Source organism: Tamandua tetradactyla, chromosome 5 (genome assembly GCF_023851605.1).
Source record: "Tamandua tetradactyla isolate mTamTet1 chromosome 5, mTamTet1.pri, whole genome shotgun sequence".
In the NCBI taxonomy this organism is placed as follows: domain Eukaryota; kingdom Metazoa; phylum Chordata; class Mammalia; order Pilosa; family Myrmecophagidae; genus Tamandua; species Tamandua tetradactyla.
Genome location: NC_135331.1, coordinates 158,752,925 through 158,778,235, shown reverse-complemented (window position 1 = coordinate 158,778,235; position 25,311 = coordinate 158,752,925). Strand labels below are relative to the sequence as shown.

Below are 25,311 nucleotides of genomic sequence, written 5' to 3'. Positions count from 1 at the left end.
CTACCTAAATTGATTTACAGATTCAATGCAATACCAATCAAAATCCCACCCAACTTATTTTTCAGAAATAGAAAAACCAATAAGCAAATTTATCTGGAAGGGCAGGGTGCCCCGAATTGCTAAAAGTATCTTGAGGAAAAGAAACGAAGCTGGACGTCTCGCGCTGCCTGACTTTAAGGCATATTATGAAGCCACAGTGGTCAAAACAGCATGGTATTGGCATAAAGATAGATATATCGACCAATGGAATCGAATAGAGTGCTCAGATATAGACCCTCTCATCTATGGACATTTGATCTTTGATAAGGCAGTCAAGCCAACTCACCTGGGACAGAACAGTCTCATCAATAAATGGTGCCTAGAGAACTGGATATCCATATGCAAAAGAATGAAAGAAGACCCATCTCTCACACCCTATACAAAAGTTAACTCAAAATCGATCAAAGATCTAAACATTAGGTCTAAGACCATAAAACAGTTAGAGGAAAATGTTGGGAGATATCTTATGGATCTTACAACTGGAGGCGGTTTTATGGACCTTAAACCTAAAGCAAGAACACTGAAGAAGGAAATAAATAAATGGGAGCTCCTCAAAATTAAACACTTTTGTGCATCAAAGAACTTCATCAAGAAAGTAGAAAGACAGCCTACACAATGGGAGACAATATTTGGAAATGATATATCAGATAAAGGTCTAGTATCCAGAATTTATAAAGAGATTGTTCATCTCAACAACAAAAAGACAGCCAACCCAATTACATAATGGGAAAAAGACTTGAACAGACACCTCTCAGAAGAGGAAATACAAATGGCCAAAAGCCACATGAAGAGATGCTCAATGTCCCTGGCCATTAGAGAAATGCAAATCAAAACCACAATGAGATATCATCTCACACCCACCAGAATGGCCATTATCAACAAAACAAAAAATTACAAGTGCTGGAGAGGATGCGGAGAAAGAGGCACACTTATCCACTGTTGGTGGGAATGTCAAATGGTGCAACCACTGTGGAAGGCAGTTTGGCGGTTCCTCAAAAAGCTGAATATAGAATTGCCATACGACCCAGCAATACCATTGCTGGAAATCTACTCAAAGGACTTAAGGGCAAAGACACAAACGGACATTTGCACACCAATGTTTACAGCAGCATTATTTACAATTGCAAAGAGAGAGAAACAGCCGAAATCTCCATCAACAGAAGAGTGGCTAAACAAACTGTGGTATATTCATACGATGGAATACTATGCAGCTTTAAGACAGGATAAACTTATGAAGCATGCAATAACATGGATGGACCTAGAGAACATTATGCTGAGTGAGTCTAGCCAAAAACTAAAGGACAAATACTGTATGGTCCCACTGATGTGAACAGACATTCGAGAATAAATTTGGAATATGTCATTGGTAACAGAGTCCAGCAGGAGGTAGAAACAGGGTAAGATAATGGGCAATTGGAGTTGAAGGGATACAGACGGTGTAACAGGACTAGATACAAAAACTCAAAAATGGACAGCACAATAATACCTAATTGTAAAGTAATCATGCTAAAACACTGAATGAAGCTGCATCTGAGCTATAGGTTTTTGTTTTGTTTTGTTTTGTTTTGTTTTGATTTTACTATTATTACTTTTATTTTTTTCTCTATATTAACATTCTATATCTTTTTCGGTTATGTTGCTAGTTCTTCTAAACCGATGCAAATGTACTAAGAAATGATGATCATGCATCTATGTGATGATGTTAAGAATTACTGATTGCATATGTAGAATGGTATGATTTCTAAATGCTGGGTTAATTTCTTTTCTTCCGTTAATTAAAAAAAAAAAAAAAAGAGAAGGGGTCATTGGAGCTGAAGGGATACAGACTGTACAACAGGACTGGAAATAAAAACTCAGAAATGGACAGCACAATACTACCCAATTGTAATGCAATTATGTTAAAACACTGAATGAAGCTGCATGTGAGGTACAGGTTTTTTGGTTTTTTTTTTTTTCTTTCTATTATTGTTTTAATTCTTATTCTGTTGTCTTTTTATTTCTTTTTCTAAATCGATGCAAATGTACTAAGAAATGATGAATATGCAACTATGTGATGTTATTAAGAATTACTGATTGTACATGTAGAATGGAATGATTTCTGTTTTGTTAATTCTTTTTTTTAATTAATAAAAAAAAGAAATAGAGGGATAGCAAAAAAAAAAAAAAAGAAAGGATGCTGAATTTTGTCCAATGCCTTTTCTGCATCAATCAAAATGATCATGTGTTTTTTCTGCTTTGATTTGTTGATATTGTGCATTACATTAATTTATTTTCTTATGTTGAACCATCCTTGCATACCTGAAATAAATCTCACTTGGTCATGGTGTATAATTCTTTAAATGTGCTGCTGGATTCATTTTGCAAGTATTTTCTTGATGATTTTTGCATCTGTATTCATTAGAGAGGTTGGCCTGTAATTTTCTTGTAGTATCTTTGTCTGGTTTTGGAATTAGGGTAACGTTGGCTTCAAAAATGAGTTAGGTAACTTTCCCTCCTTTTCAATTGTTTTGAAGTGTTTGAGCAGGATTGGTTCTAATTCTTTCTTGAATGCTTGGCAGAATTCAGATGTGAGGCCATCTGGTCCTGGACTTTTCTTTTTTGGGAGCTTCTTGATGACTGATTCAATCTCATTACTTGTGATTGGTTTGTCAATGTCATCTGTTTTTTCTTGAGTCAATATTGGTTGTTCAGGTCTTTCTAGGAAGTTGTTTCATCTATATTGTCTAGTTTATTAGCATATAGGTGCTCATAGTATCCTCTCGTTACCTCCTTATTTCTGCAGGGATCAGGCATTATGTCTCCTCTTCCATGTCTGATTTTACTTATTTGCATCTTCTCTCTTTTTTCTTCAACCTAGCTAAGGGTCCATAAATTTTATTGATTTTCTCAAAGAACTAATTTCTGTTTTTGTTGATTTTCTTGATTGTTTTCATGTTCTCAATTTCTTTTATTTCTGCTCTAATTGTGGTTATTTCTTTCCTTTTATTTGCTTTGGGGTTAGTATGCTGTTCTTTTTCTAGCTTTCCCAAGTGAACAGTTAATTCTATGATTATGTTCTTTCTTCTTTTTTAATATAAGCATTTAAGGCAATACATTTCCTTCTTAGCACTGCCATTCCTGCATCCCATAAATTTTTTTTGACATGTTTTGTTTTCATTTTCATTTGCCTCAAGATATTTACTGATTTCTCTTGTATTTTCTACCTTGACCCACTGGTTGTTTAAGGGTGTGTTGTTTAGTGTCCATATATTCATGATTTTTCTGACCCTCTGCCTATCATTGATTTCCAACTTCATTATATTAAGTTTCCAAACTTCCCCTTTCAACTTATTTTTGCCCTTTCCAACTTCATTATATAATATAATGCATGATTTCTATCTTTTTAAATTTATTAAGACTTGCTTTGTGACCCACTATAGGGTCTATCCTTGAGAATGATCCATGAACATTTGAGAAAAATGTGTATACTGCCGTTGTGGGCTGTAATGTTCTATAAATGTATATTAAATCTAGTTCATTAATTGTATTATTCAAATTCTCTGTTTCTTCAATGATCCTCTGTCTAGATGGTCTATCCATTGAAGACAGTGGGAAATTGAAGTCTCCAGTTATTATGATAGAGGTGTCTATTTCTCCCTTCAGTGTTGTCAGTGTTTTCCTCATGTACTTTGGAGCACTCTGACTCAGTGCATAAATATTTATTACTGTTATACCTTCTTGTTGAATTGTTTGTTTTATTAATACATAGTGTCCTTCTTTGTCTCTCTTAATTATTTTACATTTGAAGTCTAATTTGTAGGATATTAGTATAGCTACTCCTGCTCTTTTCTGATGGTTGTTTACCTGAAATATGGGTTCCCAAACTTCCCCTTTCAACTTATTTTTGTCCTTGGGTCTGAAATGAGTCTCCTGTAAACAACACATAGAAGTATCCTATTGTTTTGTCCATTCTGTCAGTTTATGTCTTTTGATTGGGGAGTTTAACCATTAACATTTAGTGTTATTGTTATAAAACCAGTACTTTCTTCTACTACTTTTTCTTTTGGATTTTACATGGCATATGTTATTTTTTTTCTCTTTTTGCCTTCACTGATAGCCTTTGTTTCTATTCTTTTCTCCAGACCTTTCTCTTCTGCCTTTTCTATCTGCTTGTAGTGCTCCTTTTAGTATTTCTTGCAGAGCCAGTCTCTTGGCCACAAATTCTCCCAGTGATTGTTTGCCTCAAAATATTTTAATCTCCTCCTTATTTTTGAAGGACAATTTTGCTGGATATAGAATTCTTGGTTGGCAGTGTTTCTCTTTTAGAATCTTAAATATATCATACCACTGCTTTCTCACCTCCATGGTTTCTGCTGAGAAATCACACATAGTCTTATTGGGCTTCCCTTGTATGTGATGGATTGCTTTTCTCTTGATGCTTTCAAGAATCTCTCTTTATCTTTAACATCTGACAATCTGATTACTAAATGTCCTGGAGTATGCCTATTTGGATCTATTCTGTTTGGGGTATGCTGTACTTCTTGGATCTGTAATTTTGTCTTTCATAAGAGATGGGAAATTTGCAGTGATCATTTCTTCCATTAGTCTTTCTCTTCCTTTGCCCTTCTCTTCCCCTTCTGAGATACCCATAACACATATATTTGAGCACTTCATGTTGCTGTTCAATTCCCTGCAACCCTGTTCATATTTTTCTATTCTTATCCTTATTTTCTTTTGTATGTTGGATTTCAGATGGCCAGTCCTTTAGTTTACTAATCCTTGCGTCTGCCTCCTCAAATCTATTGTTATAGGTTTCCATTTTTTTCATCTCTTCTATTGTGCCTTTCATTCCCATAAATTCTTTGATTTGTATTTTCAAACTTTTGATTTCTTCTTTTTATTTTCCCAATGCCTTCTTTTTATCCTACTTCAACTCATTGAATTAATTTTTGATGAGTTTTTTCACATCTGTTCAAACATCCTGAATTAGCTATTTCATTTCCTGTATCTCATTTGAATTGCTGGTTCATTCCTTTGACTGGGCCATCTCTTTGATTTTCCTAATATGGCTCCTTATTTTTTCTGGCATCTAGGCATTTGGTTTCCTTAATTAGTTTATCTTGGAGGTTGTTTTCACTTTTTTGCCTAGGATTTTCTTGCTGGATGGTTTTATTCTCTATCTGTTCTTTGACATTCAGTTCAACTTATTCTAGACCTCTAGAATAGGTTCTGTTTAACCGATCAGAATTTTTCAGGTCTTGTTTTTATTTTTCTTGCCCTGCCTATATGGATCCTTTTTTTTTTCCCTTTGAGAAGGGTCTCCTCAGATATTATAGACTCCAGTCAGATTTTCCCAGACCAGACTGGCCCATGCCTTAGGAGGAAAGAGTTGACAGCATCAGTTTTCCCTGAGGGCGAGACCTACCAGGTTGTCAGACTTTTTTAAAGAAGCCTCTAGACTCTGTGCTTTTCCAATCTTGTCCAGCATATGGTGCTTGTCTGCCCATGGCTTCCCACCAGTGTAAAGTGATGTGGTGTGTTTAATTTCAGCAGACTCTCCCTGTTGGGGGCATGGTGAGACAGAGGTGAAGTTGTAGGCTGGCTTTAATTGCTTCAGTTTTCCAGTCCCTGGGGCATGAATTCTTTGAAGGAGGAATTCCACTTGAGCTGGGTCCCACTTTTCTCTTGAGGAAGATACAACCTTCAGGGAATTAACTTCTTTCACCTGAATAGTTATTTTGTCTCTCAGATAAACTTAATTCTGACCTTGCCTGGGGTACTGTTGGAACCTGAGAGTGCTTCCAGTTCTATCTAATGAGCTGTTAAGGAGTAGAAAACAAGCAAAAAGAAAAAAAAAAAGCCTTTTCAGAGCAGGACCCCCACTCATCATGCTTGTCAATCAAGAGTTTAGGTTGGTAGGTGGATTTGTGTTTCTCCAGGCTCTATGTGACCCCTTTTCTTGGGGCCCAGCCTTTTTCAGTAAAAATAGTACAAAAGTACTAGCCAACTCAACATGCCTTGTTTTTACTTTTTTTTTTTTTTTTTTTTCCATCTGCCCCACCTCCCTCTCTGCCAGGGCAAAAACTCCTAATACCTATAGGGCTTTTTCTAGGTTTACCTCTGCTGGGGGCCTATTTTCAGTAGTCAGAATTTGTTAATTAATTCTGCAAATGGAGCTTGGTTGAGCTAAGCTTTTGCTGCTAGTAGAGTCTGTTTTCTTTCCCCTTGGGGAACCAGCCTGCTGTGCCCATGGGGGAGGAGTGCTGGCCTCCAGGGCTTGGGGGACTTACAGTTCTATGAGGGGCCTCAGCCAGGCCACCTTACCTAGACTGGTGCACACTGTGTGTCTGATCACTGATGTAGCCCCAGGAGTTGTTTTGTACTGTCTGGCTATTTACTAGCTGCTCTGGAGGATAAACCAAATTCTACACATCACTAAACTGCCATCTTGCCCCATATTCAAAATCCTCCTTTTAAAAGCAAAATATTCTTTTCAAAAACTTTCTTCCTACTAAACTTGAGTCATCTTTTATCTACTCTTTCAGTTTATTTGGAAGAAACGATTCTTTTGAGAGGAAATAATATCCTTCCTAAACATAGGGTGTGGAACAAGCTGCAATTGTGACTGGTTAGATAGGGAAAGAGGAAGGGGGAAATGACCCTATCAACCCCATAACAGAAAGTTCCTTTTGGCTTGCACACACCTACCCCTCACTCAGATCAGCATCTGAAAAGAATCAATGAAAAGTGCATCTCATCAATCCCCTATTAGCATAGGTGGAAGCGCCCCTCCAAGTCCTTATAGTGCAAGGATCCTGACCTCAGACTGCTTCTCCTCCTTTGGAGAATGCCTTCACTCATCTTTCTGCAAGCATGTACCCTTTTGCTACACATTAAAGTTTTGAGCTGTACGCACTGACTAGTCTTTGGATTTTTTGGCTGTGTACACTGAGTCTTCAAGTTCTTTCCTGCAGCTGAGTTTCCTGCAGCTGAGTCAAGAATCTTCACAGCATCAGCCCAGGACCTAGACTTCTCCAAGAATTCCCACAGCTCCCCAACATCCGGTAGAGAATTCCCAGGGCTCTCTGGCATCAAGCTTATTAAACTATTTGGCTGTACATACTGACTAGCCCTTGAATTCTTTGCTATGACAGAGTGAAGAATCCTCATAGCACCAGCCCTTGGTTGAGGTCTCGAGTTCTCCAAGAACTCCCTAGGCTGTTGGTATCAACTTGGTGACCACAAAGGGATCCAATAGCAATTCCAACAGGTAAGAATATTCTCTATCTTTGTCCTCTCTCTTCTGGCCACAGAACATAATCTCAGCCCACTTGTTTGATGGCAGCTCCCCTCCCCCAATCCCCACACCCAGGGTTGTGGTGGACCAGCAACTTGCACCATGCAGATACAAGGGTTAAATAAGTAAGGTTGTCATCATTCTTTGGGATTTGCCTGGAGAAGCTCTCTGAGTTGTGCAGGAATTCACTGACCTATGTGCTATACCTGAGTCTCTCTTTTCTACCTTTGTACTCTATGATAAATTGGTACGCTGAATCCTGCTGCTTGAAGCTTTGATTTTATAATTGCTATAAATAAGCAAGAAAGAAACTGCCCCTGTAATTTCCCTGGGCTGCGAAGGGCTTTCTTGGGTAAAGAGCAGGGACTTTTTCTAATCATCCAGGTCACAGTTTTAAGTGAAAAAGATCTACTAGTTGGAGGCCATTAAAAGAAAGGTGTAGGAAATCTCACAGACCAGACCCCATTTTTTCTTATCACCTATGCCTGCCCTCAGGGCTTCTTAAGACCTTCCCTGAAAATGAATGAACCAGCTAAAGGAGGAAGGGTTCATAGCAGAAAGATGGGGCTGTTAGGCATGGTTTAAAGTTTCAACTCAAAGTGCAAGGGAATCCAATCACCTAGTGGAGGCTCTTCTGTCCCACTCATAACTCAGCGGGGCTCTTCTGTCTGTGGCTATTGCAGGACAGAATGTTTTAACCCAGGCTGTGGATGTTGCATTCACATGGCTTAAATCATCTTTTCAAAAGTAGGATGTTTCTTTAGGCACCTACTTTGCCATTGGGATTCCCAGACTGCTGACCTAATTTTAATTCACATTCATATGGTATCAGACTTCCCCCTTTCACAAGACTTAATCCCTCTATAACCTTCCATACCATCTAGAGAACTACCCAAATAGCCTTAAAACTCCCTTCAGGGATGAGTTGCCCTGCCTATGGTGAGGACTTTCCTATGTTGTGCTTGTCTATTTACAAGCCTGGGGGATGCCAGAGCAAGGGTGGGTCTCTGGGTATGCCCAGAGATCACATGGCCTGGCCCATCAAACTGACCTGGGATGCTGGGTCTAGGACCAGGCCCAAGGCTTGAGCCTCTTGCAGTGGTTCAGTTATAAATCTTCTCTGAAACTCTCACTCACAAAGCTTGAGCCTTCATAGTGACTCAATCAGAAGCCTTCTTCGAAGACTCCCACTTCTCCTTAAAACCCCTTCCTTTTCTATCCTTCTCTCTTTTTCTCCCCCTCATAGGCAGAGACACAACTAGCAAAACAAAGCATGGGTAATTCTCCTATTCTCACCGACTCTCCTGTTGGATGCCTCCTGAAACACTGGGATAGTTTCCAGTTAGATGGCCTAAAGGGAAAGAAGGTAATTTTCTTCTGCAATACAGCCTGGCCTCAATATCAGCTAGTCTCTATGACCAATTTAGCCCAATGTCAACAGAAGCTAAAGCATTTCTAGAAGAACCAGGCAAGTTTGCCAAAGAATTTCAGTCCCTTTCACTCTTTGAACGTAACCTGGGGAGATATCCATATCATTATGTCTACCTCTTGCTCTCCAGAAGAAAAATTCCATATATGGACAGAAGCCCAAGCCCATGCAGATAAACCTAGCAGCAGCCCAACCAAGGTAGTATCCAATAGGAGTTACTGCAGTCCTTAATAACAATCCTAAATGGAAACTACTAATTAAGACAGGCAGATTTAAGACTCAAAACCATATGATTGTCTCTCTTGTAGCAGAAATAAAAAATGCACCATTAAACCAGTAAATTAAGATAAATTTAGGATGGTAACCCAAGAGAAATAATGAGAACCCTGCTCTAATCCAAAGACACTTAATAGAAGCCTTGAAAAAACTTACCAACATAGACCCTAATTCCCAGGAAGGGAAAATTGTATTGGGGACTCACTTATTAGCCAATCATACCCAGATATTTGGGAAAAAATGCAGAAACTAGCTTTATATATGCCTTTAATGAAATATTAGACACTGCCTTTAGTATTTTGAGTAACAGAGACAGAGCTGCAGGTGAGAGCAGGATTGGCAAGAGGACAAGAGACGGGCTCATTTAAATGTAATTAATTACAGTCACTGTAAATAGCACCCTGTGTCCTCAGGGTAACCCTAAAGGCCAAAAAGGATGGAAAGGCAGCTATTTCAAATGTGGAAAGTTGCAACATTTGAGCAAAGAGTACCCTGGCCTGGATGGCCCACCGGGACATTGTCCTCAATGCAAAAAGGAAGGCCACTTGAAAAGGGATTGCCCCCAGGTCTGAAGAGAGAAGAGGGGAGATCCTGTACCATTAATGGCCTTGAGTGAGGATTGAAGGGGCCTCAGTTCCCAACCCACTCCCATTTCACAGCTAGCTAAAACCATGGAGGAGCCTCAGGTTACTTTTGACATAGCAGGTAAATTTATTGACTTAAATGATATGGAGCCACTTATTATGTCCTTAGCCATCATTCTGGAACCTTGTCCTCTACGTCAACTTGCACCATGGTGGGAATTGACAGTAACTCAAAGATCCACTGGTTGTCCCCACTCTTAAGTTACAGGTTAAGGGATGTTCTTGTAAGCCATGAGTTCTAGTGGTCCCTGGATGCCCAATCCCTCCATTTAGCAAAAATCTCTTACAAGCCTTAAATTTTATATATATCCTCTACCTTCCTTTCAGCCACTGCAAACTCATCCTTAACTTCCTGTGGTCCAGCATGCAGTTAATATCTTTATCCTGCTAAAATATATGTTCTTATTGTGGGTAGTCTGAGGTGTGTCTCACTAATACAAAACTCTGGATTTCTGCCCACCAATTTAAAGTGCAACTACACCTTATAAATCACTGGGGACCCCCATCCCATCACTCGCTATCATATAACAAGGGACACATACTCACCATCTCTAAATACCCTGGGAAAATTATACTCCTAAGGAAAAATGTCACTCCCAGGTAGAGCTACCCAGTTCTTCCAGGGTAGAAGATGCAAATCCCTTGTGCTACCTTCAGACTTTGCCAGGGGACAGATACAAATCCCTTGTGCTACCTTCAGACTTTGTCCAATGCTTACATCAAACTCTATGACCACCTGACAGGAACCCCAAGATTAGTCTGGGATAAAAATTGAATTTTTTTTTTATTTCAATAACCCCCAAAGGCCCTGTCTTTCAGCATGCAGTGGAGCACAAATCACTCAAACCAAATCAAACTGTGAGTGGCCACATCAGCAACCAATGGTGCATCATTTGGACCAGTAGGCAACCTAAAGTTTGCTGCCTCTAGACCCCAATCAGGGATTAGTCTTCCTTTGTGGGCATAAAACCTACCTTAGTCTACCCTGTGGTCAGAAACATGTATTTGAGTGTATGTGGTCCGAGGACTCAAGCTAAAAAATGGAAATGAGCTTTTGCCACCCCTAGCTTCCCAACATGCCATCCTAAACTGGAATAAAAGATCAGTCCAGTTCCTAACCCCACTCCTAGCTACCTTTGGGACTGCAGGAGCTGTAGATACTGGGACTGCAGGAACAGCCCATGCAGAGTGGGTCCACCATAATCCCTCTCTTGAAATATAAACTAACATTGAACAAACAGCTTCATTTGGAGAGACCCTTAACCCTTCTCCAATCCCAAGTAAATTCATTAGTGGGTGCCATCCTTTAAAACTAAGGATCTCTAGATGCCCTTACAGTAGCCCATGAAGGAACATGTGCATTCCTAGTAGAGGATTATTGTTTTTATGTTAATAACAGCTCAAAGATAACACAGTATATTAGACTTCCTTAGAGACCAGGCCACTCAATTGTCCATCAAGTCCCAAGATCTCACATATTATTTATTTGAGTTTCTGCCACCCAGGATAGGTGCCATTTTCACTCCATTCCATCCTTTTCTGTTTAATGGGGCTAGCCACCCTAGTTCCTGGCTTTGTGGGGTTTTGTCTCTCCCTCTTAGAACACTATGCCTCAACAGTAACAGCATGAGTCATGGTACAGATAGGAAACTCTTGTAAGACATCGACAGACAGCCAAAGGGCCACACAAGCAAAAGAAAGATGCAAAAAAATCCCAAACCCTCCCAGAAGAATTATTAGATATGATATCCAGAGAATTCCACTCCCATTGTAGGCAGGGACAATGCCCCGTCTGTCAGCAGAAAGCATTTAAAGAAAACTAAGCCCCACCCCCCACCCCACTTCAGCACCCCTTAAGATTAGGGATGGAATTCTTTGACAGGAAAATGGGGCAAGTTAGATAGGGAAGGAGGGAGGGGAAAGTGACCCTAAAACCATAACAAAAAGTTCCTTTTGGCACACACACACCTAGTCCACTCTCAGGTCAGTATCTGAAAAGAACCAATGAAAAGTGCAGCTCATCAATCCATTATTAGCATAACCAGAGGGGAAGGGCCCCTCCAAGTCCTTATAATGCAAGGATCCGGGACTCAGACTGCTTCTCCTTTGGAAAATGCCCATGCTCATCTTCCTTTGTGTTTACCTTTGCTATGCATTAAAGTTTTGAGTTGTACATACTGACTAGTCCTCAAATTCTTTCCTGCAGCTGAGTTTTCTGCAGCTGAGTCAGGAACCTTTACAGTGTCAGCCCCTGGTCAGGGTCTAGACTTCTCAGAGAATTTCCGGGGTGCTCCACCATCTGCTGAGAATTCTCAGGTCTCTGTGGCATCCAGCTGAAAATTCCTAGAGCTCTGTGGCATCCAGCCTAGAAGTCTTGGGGCTCTCTAGCATGTGGCTGAGAATTCCCAGGGCTCTGCAGCATCCGGCCAAGAACTCCCACAGTTCCCTGGCCTTGAGCTTATTAAACTACTTGGCTGTACACCCTGACTAGTCCTTGAATTCTTTCCTGAGACTGAGTGAAGAAACCACATGGCACCAGCCTTTGGTTGAAGTCTTGAGTCCTCCAACTCCCAGGGCTGTCTAGCATCACAATGTCAGTGTGTTAGAGAAACACAGGTTCAGGGCACAACAGAAAGTTTCAGCAAATAATCCCTTTTTACTTGTATAGAATAATGAATCCAAAAAGGGAAAATGATATCCTTGTCACTTACTGAGCACAAAGAGTCCAAAGGAGCAGGGAAAGAAGTCCCATCAGACCAGTCTCCTGGGCAGCTGAAAACTGTTCTGTGTGGACAGGTGGCAGCTCCCCATGCCACACTTGGGGCCAGAGAAGCAAGTCCAATCTATATTATTTGAGTGTTGTTTTTATCACTTGGGAGAAGGGAGCCCTGCCTCTGAGAATTTCTGTTCTGATAAATCATCTGGAGCTGCTTGTTCACAATTTCTGGGTTTGTCTGACCTGGCCTTTTCATTAGATACAAACGTTTCCCAGGGTCTGTGGAACTGTACACAATAGAAAAGGATGTAGGGGTAGCAGAACACCAGGAAGGATGTCCACTTAATGTGTTTGTGACTTCCCCAGAGAAGGATATGGGGGTAGGTGAGGTCTGGGCAAGGGCTGGTTAACAGGTGTCTGATTTTCTTAACATAGGGAATTATGGATTCTATTTCTTTGGTACTCATCAAGCCTCACAGTCTGTTTCCCAGTGATGAGTGTAGCAACATGCATTTATTAAGCAATCAACAAATAGTTTTTGTCTTCAAACACTGAAATCTAACCTAAGTAATTTCTATAAGTGATTATTTTATGGTCCCAATTACCTCAGCAATGTTACCTTGAACAAAAAATAAATCTTTTAGGAAAAAGAATTGTATTGTCATTCAAATAGAAAAGAGCACATAGTAATTACAAAATTATGCATCTGAAATTTCTAGTGCCATCTCTGGGAATAGCAAATGAAATTGAATAAGGCAGTTATAGGGGAAAGAAATTACAGTTTTTAATCAAATCAAAGATTATTTTACTGCATATATGTACTAATGGACAGAATTCAGCCTTTGTTTAAAGTGAAAATTAATTTTGTATGTGTTTTTAACAAACAGGTGGATCTACTTAAAACATAGTATTTCCATCTCATGAATTTGGATTGTCATTACAAAATTCCATATGGGCATATTCTAATATTTCAGTAATAACTATACCTAAATTGATAGAAAAATATATATATAAATAAGGCAAATAATGTTATTTGATAGCAGAGTCAAATAAACATTGATCTGTTCTTATTTATTATTCTACAAGATTATGAAATTTTGCACAACTCAAAAAAATGCAGAATTTGAAACTTTTCATCATGTAAATCAAAGTAACAGAGAAACTAGAACTTTGGCAAATGAAGATTAAGTATCCTATTTGTGTTGATTAGTTCACTCTGTTTCATGAGCCATAGTCCTACAAGAAGTGAAAAGAGCCCCATTCCAGGTCAAAAGACAGACCCCCTTAAATCCAGAATAAGCTAATCCGCCCAACTTGACCTTGCCTTACTGAGGGAGGCCGAGAGAAAAAAGGAATACATAAAGTCTATGCCATCAGAAAATGTGTTACCTTAGATATTGAAGATAAAAACATAGACATAAATCATCTGTGGTTATGGAGAAAGTTCATAACTTGCTCTGAATTAGAAAAGTTATACTTATTAGCTTATGGGAAAATATTCAAGCCAGGTCTGAGAAAAACTAAGGGATATTCTCTCTCCTCTGTACCTTGGAAAATGTGGCATTCCTGCTTGTATAGTTGAGCCAGTTAAAGAAATAACTATGACAACAATAAAAATCTTCAAAATGATGAGATTGTCCATTTGGGAGTCACGTAAAAAGAAGTTTTTCCTACAAATTGAAATCTATCTTGTCATATGACACAATAATTTCTTACCTAAAAAAAATAAAACTAGAAGAAGTCTCAAAATCCTGTAAAGTTATTTTTGAAAGTAAAGAATTATAATAAACATTGAAATTTGTATATATAGAAATGTTTTAAATGTCTATTTTATTTTTTAGGAAAAACATTTACTCTGAGATAAATTCTTTTTCTAAAAATCTCCTAAATATAATGCATTGCTCATTTTTTCCTCAATTTATGATCCTGGAAAACAAACAATTTTTTTAATATTTTCCCAATCATAGAAGTATTTTTAAATAATATTTATTTTTTTATAAAATAAATTATTTTTAATTTTAAAATATGAAAAAGAAAATGAAAATAATCTATAATAAATCACGGACATTGTTGAAGTTTACCTGGGCTTTATGATCCTGAAAAACAAAATCTGTTAAGGAATACCCCACCCATTACTGTGTGACTGATCAAGATGGCCTTAAGTTCTCCCACATTTGACTAAATTTTAGATAGGCTTCCTCTTGACTCTAGGCCCCTGATGTCCCTCACATTGTCCCTTACAGGAATTAGACTGAATACATTCTACCTGGCTTCCACGGTATACCCAGTAGACAGCATCACGTGTAATTGCCTATTTCATGGTTGACCTCCCCTCCAGTCCTCTTCCATTAACTCATCCTAGGCCTTAAAAACTCTCCTGCCCTCTGCTTCCAGGGAGTTGAGGGCTCTCTCTCTCTTCCAAATTGTGATAGCCTTCTAATGTCTCTCTCTCTTTCTCTCTCTCTCTCTCTCTCTGTCACAGTAGCCTTCTGGTCTGCTTCTTCTCTGTAACATATAGTTTTAAATTAAAATTCATCTTTTCCTGTTTCACATTGTCCAGTGCAAAATTTTTCCTTGACACCACGCAAAGATATCCATTGTTTACATTTTGGTACTAATTATAGAATTTTATTCCTGTTTTATTATTTAACGCTATGTCATCAGTACATTCCTGTGATTCAGGTGTATCATAATTTAACTATTATAAACTGTACCTTAATTTGAATATTTTTTAAATTAAAGTTTTGACTGCATTTTGAAAATCTCCTTAGGATTGAGTTGGAAAACTAAGAGAAGGAAAATTAACATTTTAAAGATACTTGATACATATGGTGGCTAATATTTTCAAGAAATACCCTCTTATATTCAAAAACATTATTTCTTCTGCGATTTTAGATTTCAAAATTCTTAAAGAGAAATAAAGTATCTTAAAACGCTGAACCATGTCCATAAACACAATTTTATAGGATAGTTAAAGGAGTGACGAAAAAGGACTTTTATTTGAAGACTATCTCTAAGTTATATATTGGCTACTCTCTACCACCAACTGACTACATTGCTCATTGTACTGGATGGCTGGTTTTATGGACATGAAAACCGAAGAAAAAATTATGTCTTAAATAATAGGTACAAATTCCCATTAGCTTTTTTTTAATGACCAAATAATAAGAGAGGACACTCAATAACTGTTAACTGAATTCCTTCTAAGAATGTGTAAATGCACCCAGTTAAGAATTACTTAGCTCATTTTCCCTAAGGAGATCATCAAGTTTCAGCTACAGTTACCTGATAGAACAAAATCTTCTCAGGACCTTACTGGTCTGTGATGTGAATAAAAATAAACCTTTAGTGCAATAAGCCTTAAAATTGTGAGGAATTTTTATTGCCCAATGAGCACCTTTCCCCACTTCCAACTATTTCAGTTGGAAGAATGAGTAGGGACTCAAAAGGTGAACAAGAAAAGGAGAACAAATACCCTCTTAATCTTCAAAGCAAATTTCCAGTAAACTTTCAACTACAAGGACCATATATTATTTTTAAATTTAATTAACTAACCTATTAATATTAAAAATCTAGAAGAAAAATGTCTATTTTTAACATTGGATAACTAGCCATCCTTCAGAGAGTAGATATTTATCATGGGTACAATATTTTGATTAGAGAAACACAAAAAGTTTATGGAGGAATAAATGTCAGGGGAAAAAAAGATGTGAAATTCAATTCTTATATTTAGAGCCAATATGTCAGAAAATTACTTGAAATTTCTGTAATTATTTAAGGGTCCAAAATTGTGACAGTAAAATTTATTTTTCTTAAAATAGGCTGAATTAGTGGCAGTTTCAAGAACAATCAAACTTTAATACTGCCTGTGTTCCAAAGATTAAAGTGTAAAATAAAGCCTTTTGATGTCCTTTGAGAATATGAGGAACTTTGTACCAATGTCTACTCCTATAATAGGCAAGTCCCGTAGAACACGTCCATCAAAACACATTACCAAACAATTCACCCATTTTCCCATCTTTATGATTTTAGCTCTAATAAAATTCATATAGTTTTTGCAAGAATTTGCCTTTCATACATTAAAAGCATCCTACAAAGAATTGGACAGTAGCATGTTAGACATAGCCTCTCAGTAATCCATGTCTTTGTAAATCCTTTTAAGGGTTTCTGGTACCTTTTTCAAAGTATACTTTGATTTTTTATTACAACATGACTAGTGAGAGATATAATTTGCTCTTTTTTTTTTTTTTTTTTAACTATCATCTTTAATGATCTGGGAATGGCAAGCCTCTGAGAAGCCCAAAACCATGGTAATCCCTTGTAAAGTTCTAATTATACCTCAAATCCAAGTGAACTCATCATCTTCTCCCCAGATGCCTTTCCTTTGGCTGAAGCCCCAACTTTAACAATGGCATTGTCATCATTCCAGTTTATCCAGGTTCTCAACCTCAGAGCTATTGTGCTATTACCTTCTCATATCCAGACTCTAAGTCTTGTGAAGTCCTACAATATGTCTATTCCTCAATCCAACACCATTTACTGCAAAAGCTTTCTCCCTAAAATAAAATACAAATTGAAAGCACAAGATACGTTTACACATCCATCAGAAAGGCTAAAATTGGGCGGGCCACGGTGGCTCAGCAGGCAAGGACGCTTGCCTGCCATGCCAGAGGACCCGGGTTCAATTCCCGGTGACTGCCCATGTCAAAAAAAAAAAAAAAAAAAAAATGACAAACGGGAAAAAAAACCACCAAGTGTGTCAATAATGTGGAGAAGCTAAAATCTCACACAATGCTGACAGGAATGTAAATTGATATAACTTATTTGGAAATCAATTTGTTTGTTTGTTTGTACTAAAGCTGAATATGTGCACACCCTGAGGTCCATCAATTTCACTCATAAGAGTATCCCTAACATGACAGGGAAGGTGCTCACGAAATAAATGTACAAGAATGCTTATAGTAGCATTATTCATCATAGCCCCAAACAAACTGCCCAAATTCCCATCAACAATAGAATGGAAAATTAAGATATGTTTTATTTACTCAAAATAATACTATACAGCAACAAGAATGAACAATTCAAAATGACACGCAACGATGTGGAGGAATCTTACAAATGCAATGTTGAATGAAAGAAGCCCAATATAAAATAATATATTTTGTATGATTCTATTTATATAAAGTTCAAAAACAAGCAAAAGCACTCTTGGTATTTGAAGTCAGGATGTCAGATGTCCTTGGGGGATTATGACTCAGAGAGATTTTGAGGTGGGGCTGGAGAGTAGGGGAGAGGGATGCGGTAATGTTATGTTTCTTCATCACTGTGCTGGTTATACAGGTGTGTTAATTTTGTATAATTCAGCAAGCTATACAATTAAGATGTGCATTTTTTATGAATATATTCTATACTTTGATAAGAAGTTTAAAAACAGAACAATTATCTCCCTAAAACAAAGTTCTGATGATTTCATTCCTCCGATTAAAAACCTTCAGCACCTACATAATAAAGCACTTAATATATTACATTTCCCTTTCCCTTTCACTCACATACACACAGACACATATACACCCACTTCTCCAGTCATTTCAGAATAACCCTTTCCATGGAAATCCCTTCCCCTTTTCTGAGTCCATTCCTTTGTTTGGAGTGTTCTGTATGTGTGTAATGTCCTTGTCTCTTCCTGTATTGAAATTGATACCTTTATTGCAGGTATCATAATAGACCCTTCCCAGAGTCCATTATCACTTCTATCAATGCCTGGCAGACCATGGACAGAAGAGTCCACATCTGAATCTTCTCGCTTCACCATAGCCCCTAAAAACTTCATCTAATGCTTTGCTCATGGTAGATGACTGTTAATTTTACCTCTGAATGAATTTTGCATTTATTCATTAAGAAAATAAAAAGGTTTAAAAATTCCAGAGATTTTGTAAAGGAAAGTTGTAATTGATACGTTTACATTTTATAGTTGAATTGAGGTGGGGGTACTTAGATGCAGCCTTAGAATCAGAAGACAATGCATCATTACCACACTTAGAGAACTGCAAATGAAATCATACACCAATGTAGGAAAAAGTCCATACATCTACCCCTTATGAGATTATACAGCAATCATCCACTGAGCTTCTCCTATGTGTCAGTATATGTGCTAGATATTCAAAGTCAAATAAGATTTCTCCTTGACCTCAAAGAGTTCACCAATGGGGGCAATGTTGGCCAAAGGCACCTGATATATTCAATAAAAATCAAAGTGCAATATAAAAATTTTTCATAAACTGTCCAGATTTCTTTTTTAATTTTTTTATTAATTTTAAAATTTAAAAAAAAATAACAAAGAAACAAAGAAACACAAACGTTTTTAACATATGATCATTCCATTCTACATATACAATCAGTAATTCACAATATCATCACCTAGTTGCATATTCATCATCATGATCATTTCTTAGAACATTTGCATCAATTCAGACAAAGAAATAAAAAGACAACAGAAAAAAAATTCATACATGCCATACCTCTTACCCCTTCCTTTCAGGTAGAATGTTGCTGTATCAGAGTGTTTGTATTTCTATGCATAAATCATTTCCTCTGCCAGAATTATCCTTTCATGTTTTCCATTAGCAAACTCCTACTCTTCCTTTAAAACTCAGTTCAAATCATATCTTCCAGGAAGCCTTTCCTTACACAGGTCCTGCCCCATTTCATTTAGTGCTCTCTACTCTTTGTTTTCTAGGATCCCTTCAACATTATACTATTATCTATTTACAAACTAGTCCCTACACCATGGACTTAATGAGGTCAGGGTAAATGTCTTATTTGTCTTCACATCCCTAGTGCTTAGCTTACAGCCTGGAATGAAAGATTGATTAATGAATGAGCAGGCTTTGAGATCATTCTGTAATGCAACGAGTTTCATGACAGTGAAATTTGTTTTATTCTTTGATTTGTTTTGTTGGTGAGCATGTATCTTCATAAGAATCTTTTAGGTATATGTGTGTGTGTGTATCCAAATATATAAAACCTGGAAACAAAGAGCCTTGATTGAGTCCAGGCACATACAAAGTACTGAATCTTACAATGTAGTGCCAAGGATCAGGGGGCAAATTCATCTCATCATAAAGTAGGACCCTGGACAGGGGCATAAATAAAGAATAGCTATTTTTTTCATAAAAGTAGTTCAAATTCATCCACTTTGTATATTTTCTATATTTGCTCAGTTATATTTTGTATATCTTAGAGTTTAGCATTTTCAGCATCAACACCATCAACCCTGATAACCACAAACATGCATTCAGAGCTTACGTTGTGCCAGGCATTGCATTTGCTTGCATACATGAACTGTCTCCTTTAATTTTCTTTCAGCAACTCTATAAACTAATTCCAACTTACAGATGGGGAAGCCAAGGCTTAGAACAACCCAAAGACACACAATTAGAAAGCGACAAAAACAAATCCAGATAGATCCTTCTGATTTCAGAGCCTGTTACCAACCTGCCCTGGTGCCTCCACCCTGCTCCAAATGTGAATGAGTCATGCTAGATCTCTGTCCACACTTTAAGAACTCATTCCACAGATAGGATCATTCACCTAAAGGATCACATCACCAAACCTCCTTTGTTCTCTGAGACAAGAACACCACAACAGAAGTAGCTGTTTTTAAGCAGATCACTAAAAGGATATAGGAACATATTTTTCTATTTTTTTCAACATACCCATGACTGTGGTATAATTAATAAAATATTAGGGTTAGCTTCAACTGTAATAAACTGCATTAAATATGCATCAAATTATCTACATTGAATTTAATTTAGCAGTAAGAACATTAAGCAATAATTGTCCATTTTAATGTCCCTCTGTACTTCCTGCTGGCTTTCTGGAAACCTTTCAGGCCATTATGGCTGCATTCTGTCTGCTCACACACTCTTTGTTATCCCACTCATTTTTTCTTTCTTGCCCCAATTTCTTCATATTTACCAGTTGTTTTGAATAGTTTCTTCTGCACCATCTCATTTTATGTATAGATTAATGTAGAACATAAATAAAGTTAAAGCAGTTCTTTATTTTCATTGGAATTTTTCAAAATAATTAAAGATGTAAGGCTGGATTCAAAGAAACTAATAAGTTAAATAAATATCTGTAAGCAAACATTTTTATTTCTTTTCTGAATATGCAAGAAACTTGCTTATTTTGCATATAAGAATCAGCGTTTGTCATCATTTTGATTACTGTAGCTTCTATTTTACTCACATGAATAAAAGAACCATTCTTGTGAGATCTTTTATCATTTAATCTTGGCTCAAAGCATCATAAAATAAGCTGAATCACTATTCAGAAGAATATTGGTGCCCGGTGCCCAAGATACTGATGCCTATAAATAACTTATCTATTTGTCTTTCTTACTTTTAACTTGAGACACAAAACATCTTTTATAGCTGGAATACAACATCAAGTAATATCTGCTGCCAAAATATTTTTATTCATTAGTTTGAACTACTTGTGTTGAATATAAGTTAAACAATTTTACACATATCAATTCCCCTAATTGTGACAGAAAATCAAATAACATGTGCTTTATTGCCACGGGATAAACCAGAATAATTTTTTTTGTCAACACTTCCACTGTAAAGAATGGATTTCAGTTATAGTACTTATTCTGACTGCTTTTGTCCATAATGAGTCATCTTGAAAGTGTCATGACATTTTGCTCTATCAGATCATTAAATCTGTACTTTTTCTTAATATTCATTGCAATTCTATGAATCATAGCTACTAAAAGATATTATGTAACGAAAAGCATGGAATAGCAGAAGATATGCAGTAACTCTGCATGTTGGATTAAGGCACTACATTTAACAAATGGCTGAGCTCTCCTCTGTGCACCAGCACTGTGGCTGGTGCCGCAAAAGAAAAATTAAAAATAAGGAACAGTCTCTATTCTTAAGGAGCAAGCAGTACAGATAAAAAAATAATGAATTACAAAGTCCTATAAGAGTTACTTTCTGTAGGAGTGGAACTTGTATCATTGGCAATGACCTATGAGCCGAGTCTTAGGATGAACAGGGTTTCCTTGGAATGTAAGAGAAAAGCTGGAATTCCAGACAGAGGAAAAGCAAAATGGACACCCCTCTCCCAAAATACATGGATTCTCTGGCTAAGAGGAATAGTACCTTATGCAAACATCAACTATCTCCCAGAGGATTATATACTTTGCAGTCTGTAAATCAAATAATGATATCAGGGCATTCCAGTAATTCTGCACTTACGTGGAGAAACTTTCTGAAGGAATGTTATCTCCTGCCAGAAAACTGAATTTATTATTAAAGTCATTAAGGTGAGGCACTTGAGCAGAACAATTGCAAAGTGTGTATGTCAGTGCACTTAGAAAGCTACTGAAGGGTCTTTTTCTCTGCGTTTAATAATCCAATTAAAGGCTACAGAGTTAGACTCTATCAAAAGAAAAAATACTTTCTATTTTATGTTCCCAATTTTTCTTTTCCCACACTCATATTTCAAATTCAATCATGTTCACTGCAGTGTAGTCCTATCTATTTAACTGTGATTTGTGTTGCCCAAAGAGTGAGTAAGATGCAGGTGAAAGAAGATGGGGAAAAAGGAGAGCTACTGCCAATAATTATTTCATCAGCTATTTTTCATTCAGGCTGAATTATAAAAAAAATAAAATAAATAAATGTAACTAAGAGCAAGGTTTTGGTACTCTCACATGGTTTGTGTTTATCAGTTTATCTTCTATTTCATGACCAGTAATTGCACCCAATGAAATTTCAGCAATGTCTATAAAATGTACTTTATATCTGAAGTTACATATCCTTAGTACAATAAAAGACCATGGTATCTACCCAATCTGGGGTGCTCATAAAATTTCTTTATTTTCTTAAATGTGAAGCTATTTTTAAGTTACAGAAATCAGAAGGCCCACGATGGTAAATTTTAATGGTCAATTTTAATACCTGTTAGCAAAGAGAATTACCCTAAACATATTACGCTATCTCTTCTTGCTGGTGATCCCCATGTAGGAAATAGTTATACATGGGGAGGTGCTCAAACTAGCCCACGAGAGAGCGTCTACTGCAATATTATTTACTGACTGAAACTCAAAACTTCCCTACCTACCTTTACGTTTCCTGCCTCGTTCCAACATTGCTTGCCGGAGATGCGGGCAAGCCTTCAGATGATTCTGGTTCCCAGCCTTTGGGTTATACTCCAGTTGATCCCATCTTAAACACTTATCTCTGCCAACCTCTGTCCAAATTGTAAACAAATGAATGTCATTATTTTAAGCAACTAAGCTTTGGGGGTAAGTTGTATCACAGCCATATTAACTGGGCTAGATTTTGGTACACCCAATGCACATTGTAATATATAGAAATATACACATATGTATTTATGTATTAAATATTTAAACCCCATAGAAAGATATTACTGCCTTTGTACTGTCAAAAATATTGTTTTGCATTGTCAATATTTATTTGCATTTATTAATATGTTTACCCTTGCCAGTGCTCTCCATTGTTTCTTATGGCTCCATGCTTCTATCTGTAATTGTTTTCTTTTGATTAAAGACTTTCCTTTAGTATTTCTTTAGTTTGGGTCTGTGGTTACATTTTTTTCCCAGTTTTTATTTAAAAAATCTCATTACTTTAATTTTTGAAGGATGCTTTCACTACAAGTATAGAATTGTAGATCAGAAGGATTTTTTTTTTCAGTACTTTAATGATATCATTTCATTGCCACTCTAATTGTTGCAATATTCCTTTTTTCTATAGCTGCTTATAATATTGATCTTTGCCTTGGATGTTCAGTGGTTAAATTATGCTGTCCTTAAATGTGTGTTTCTTTGTATACATCCAACTTGGGGTTGGAAGAGGATTCCTGAATGTGACTTGAAATCCTTCTCAGCCATTATCTCTTCCAATATAGGTTCTGCTCCATCCTGTCTTTCTCTACTTATTCTGGGACACTAATTATACATGAATTGAAGCTTTTTGCCATGTTCCATATGTAATAAATGTTCTTTTCCATGTTTTCCCTTCTTTTACCTCTCTGGTACAGCCTCACTATCTTGATCTCTCTGTGATATTTTACCAGATATTTTTTTCTGACCTAGACTCCAGTTCATCAATTCTTAGCTGTAATTAGTCTACAGATAAATCATTTATTGAGTTCTTCATTTCAGTTATTGTCTTTTCAGTTCTAGAATTTCTATTTATTCTTTTTTATGGCTTACACTTCTCTATAAAATCCTCAACTTTGTGTTTAACTTTTTTTTTTTATTAATTAAAAAAAGAATTAACAAAACAATTAGAAATCATTCCAATCTACATGTACAATCAGTAATTCTTAATAACATCACATAGTTGCATATTCATCATTTCTTAGTACATTTGCATCGATTTAGAAAAAGAAATAAAAAGACAACAGAATAAGAATTAAAACAATGATAGAAAGAAAAAAAAACAAAAAAAACAAAAACAAAAAACCTATACCTCACATGCAGCTTCATTCAGTGTTATAACATAATTGCATTACAATTGGGTAGTATTGTGCTGTCCATTTCTGAGTTTTTATATCCAGTCCCGTTGTACAGTCTGTATCCCTTCATCTCCAATTATCCCTTCTCTTTTTTTTTTTTTTAATTAACGGAAAAAAAGAAATTAACCCAACATTTAGAGATCATACCATTCTACACATGCAATCATTAATTCTTAACATCATCACATAGCTGCATGATCATCATTTCTTAGTACATTTGCATTGGTTTAGAAGAACTAGCAACATAACCGAAAAAGATATAGAATGTTAATATAGAGAAAAAAATAAAAGTAATAATAGTAAAATCAAAACAAAACAACACAAAACAAAACAAAAACCTATAGCTCAGATGCAGCTTCATTCAGTGTTTTAACATGATTACTTTACAATTAGGTATTATTGTGCTGTCCATTTTTGAGTTTTTGTATCTAGTCCTGTTGCACAGTCTGTATCCCTTCAGCTTCAATTACCCATTGTCTTACCCTGTTTCTAACTCCTGCTGAACTCTGTTACCAATGACATATTTCAAGTTTATTCTCGAATGTCCGTTCACATCAGTGGGACCATACAGTATTTGTCCTTTAGTTTTTGGCTGGATTCACTCAGCATAATATTCTCTAGGTCCATCCATGTTATTACATGGTTCATAAGTTTATCTTGTCTTAAAGCTGCATAATATTCCATCGTATGTATATACCACAGTTTGTTTAGCCACTCTTCTGTTGATGGAGATTTCGGCTGTTTCCATCTCTTTGCAATTGTAAATAATGCTGCTATAAACATTGGTGTGCAAATGTCCGTTTGTGTCTTTGCCCTTAAGTCCTTTGAGTAGATACCTAGCAATGGTATTGCTGGGTCGTATGGCAATTCTATATTCAGCTTTTTGAGGAACCGCCAAACTGCCTTCCACAGTGGTTGCACCCTTTGACATTCCCACCAACAGTGGATAAGTGTGCCTCTTTCTCCGCATCCTCTCCAGCACTTGTCATTTTCTGTTTTGTTGATAATGGCCATTCTGGTGGGTGTGAGATGATATCTCATTGTGGTTTTGATTTGCATTTCTCTAATGGCCAGGGACATTGAGCATCTCTTCATGTGCCTCTTGGCCATCCGTATTTCCTCTTCTGAGAGGTGTCTGTTCAAGTCTTTTTCCCATTTTGTAATTGGGTTGGCTGTCTTTTTGTTGTTGAGATGAACAATCTCTTTATGAATTCTGGATACTAGACCTTTATCTGATATATCATTTCCAAATATTGTCTCCCATTGTGTAGGCTGTCTTTCTACTTTCTTGATGAAGTTCTTTGATGCACAAAAGTGTTCAATTTTGAGGAGCTCCCATTTATTTATTTCCTTCTTCAGTGCTCTTGCTTTAGGTTTA

At 36.9% G+C, this 25,311-nt stretch overlaps 1 protein-coding gene across 12 annotated transcripts in view; it reads right to left on the bottom strand.

Moving 5' to 3' along the window:
- GRIK2 (glutamate ionotropic receptor kainate type subunit 2) overlaps positions 1-25,311 on the bottom strand; it is a 1,225,242-nt gene that overhangs the window by 1,035,977 nt on the left and 163,954 nt on the right. For 11 of the 12 annotated variants that reach the window (XM_077162495.1, XM_077162496.1, XM_077162509.1 and 8 more), the window contains one exon: positions 22,515-22,643. The exons of the other annotated variant lie outside the window; for it this stretch is intronic. The gene's annotated coding sequence lies outside the window, so the exon portion shown is untranslated. The remainder of the gene's footprint in view (positions 1-22,514; positions 22,644-25,311) is intronic. 12 annotated transcript variants of the gene reach the window in all.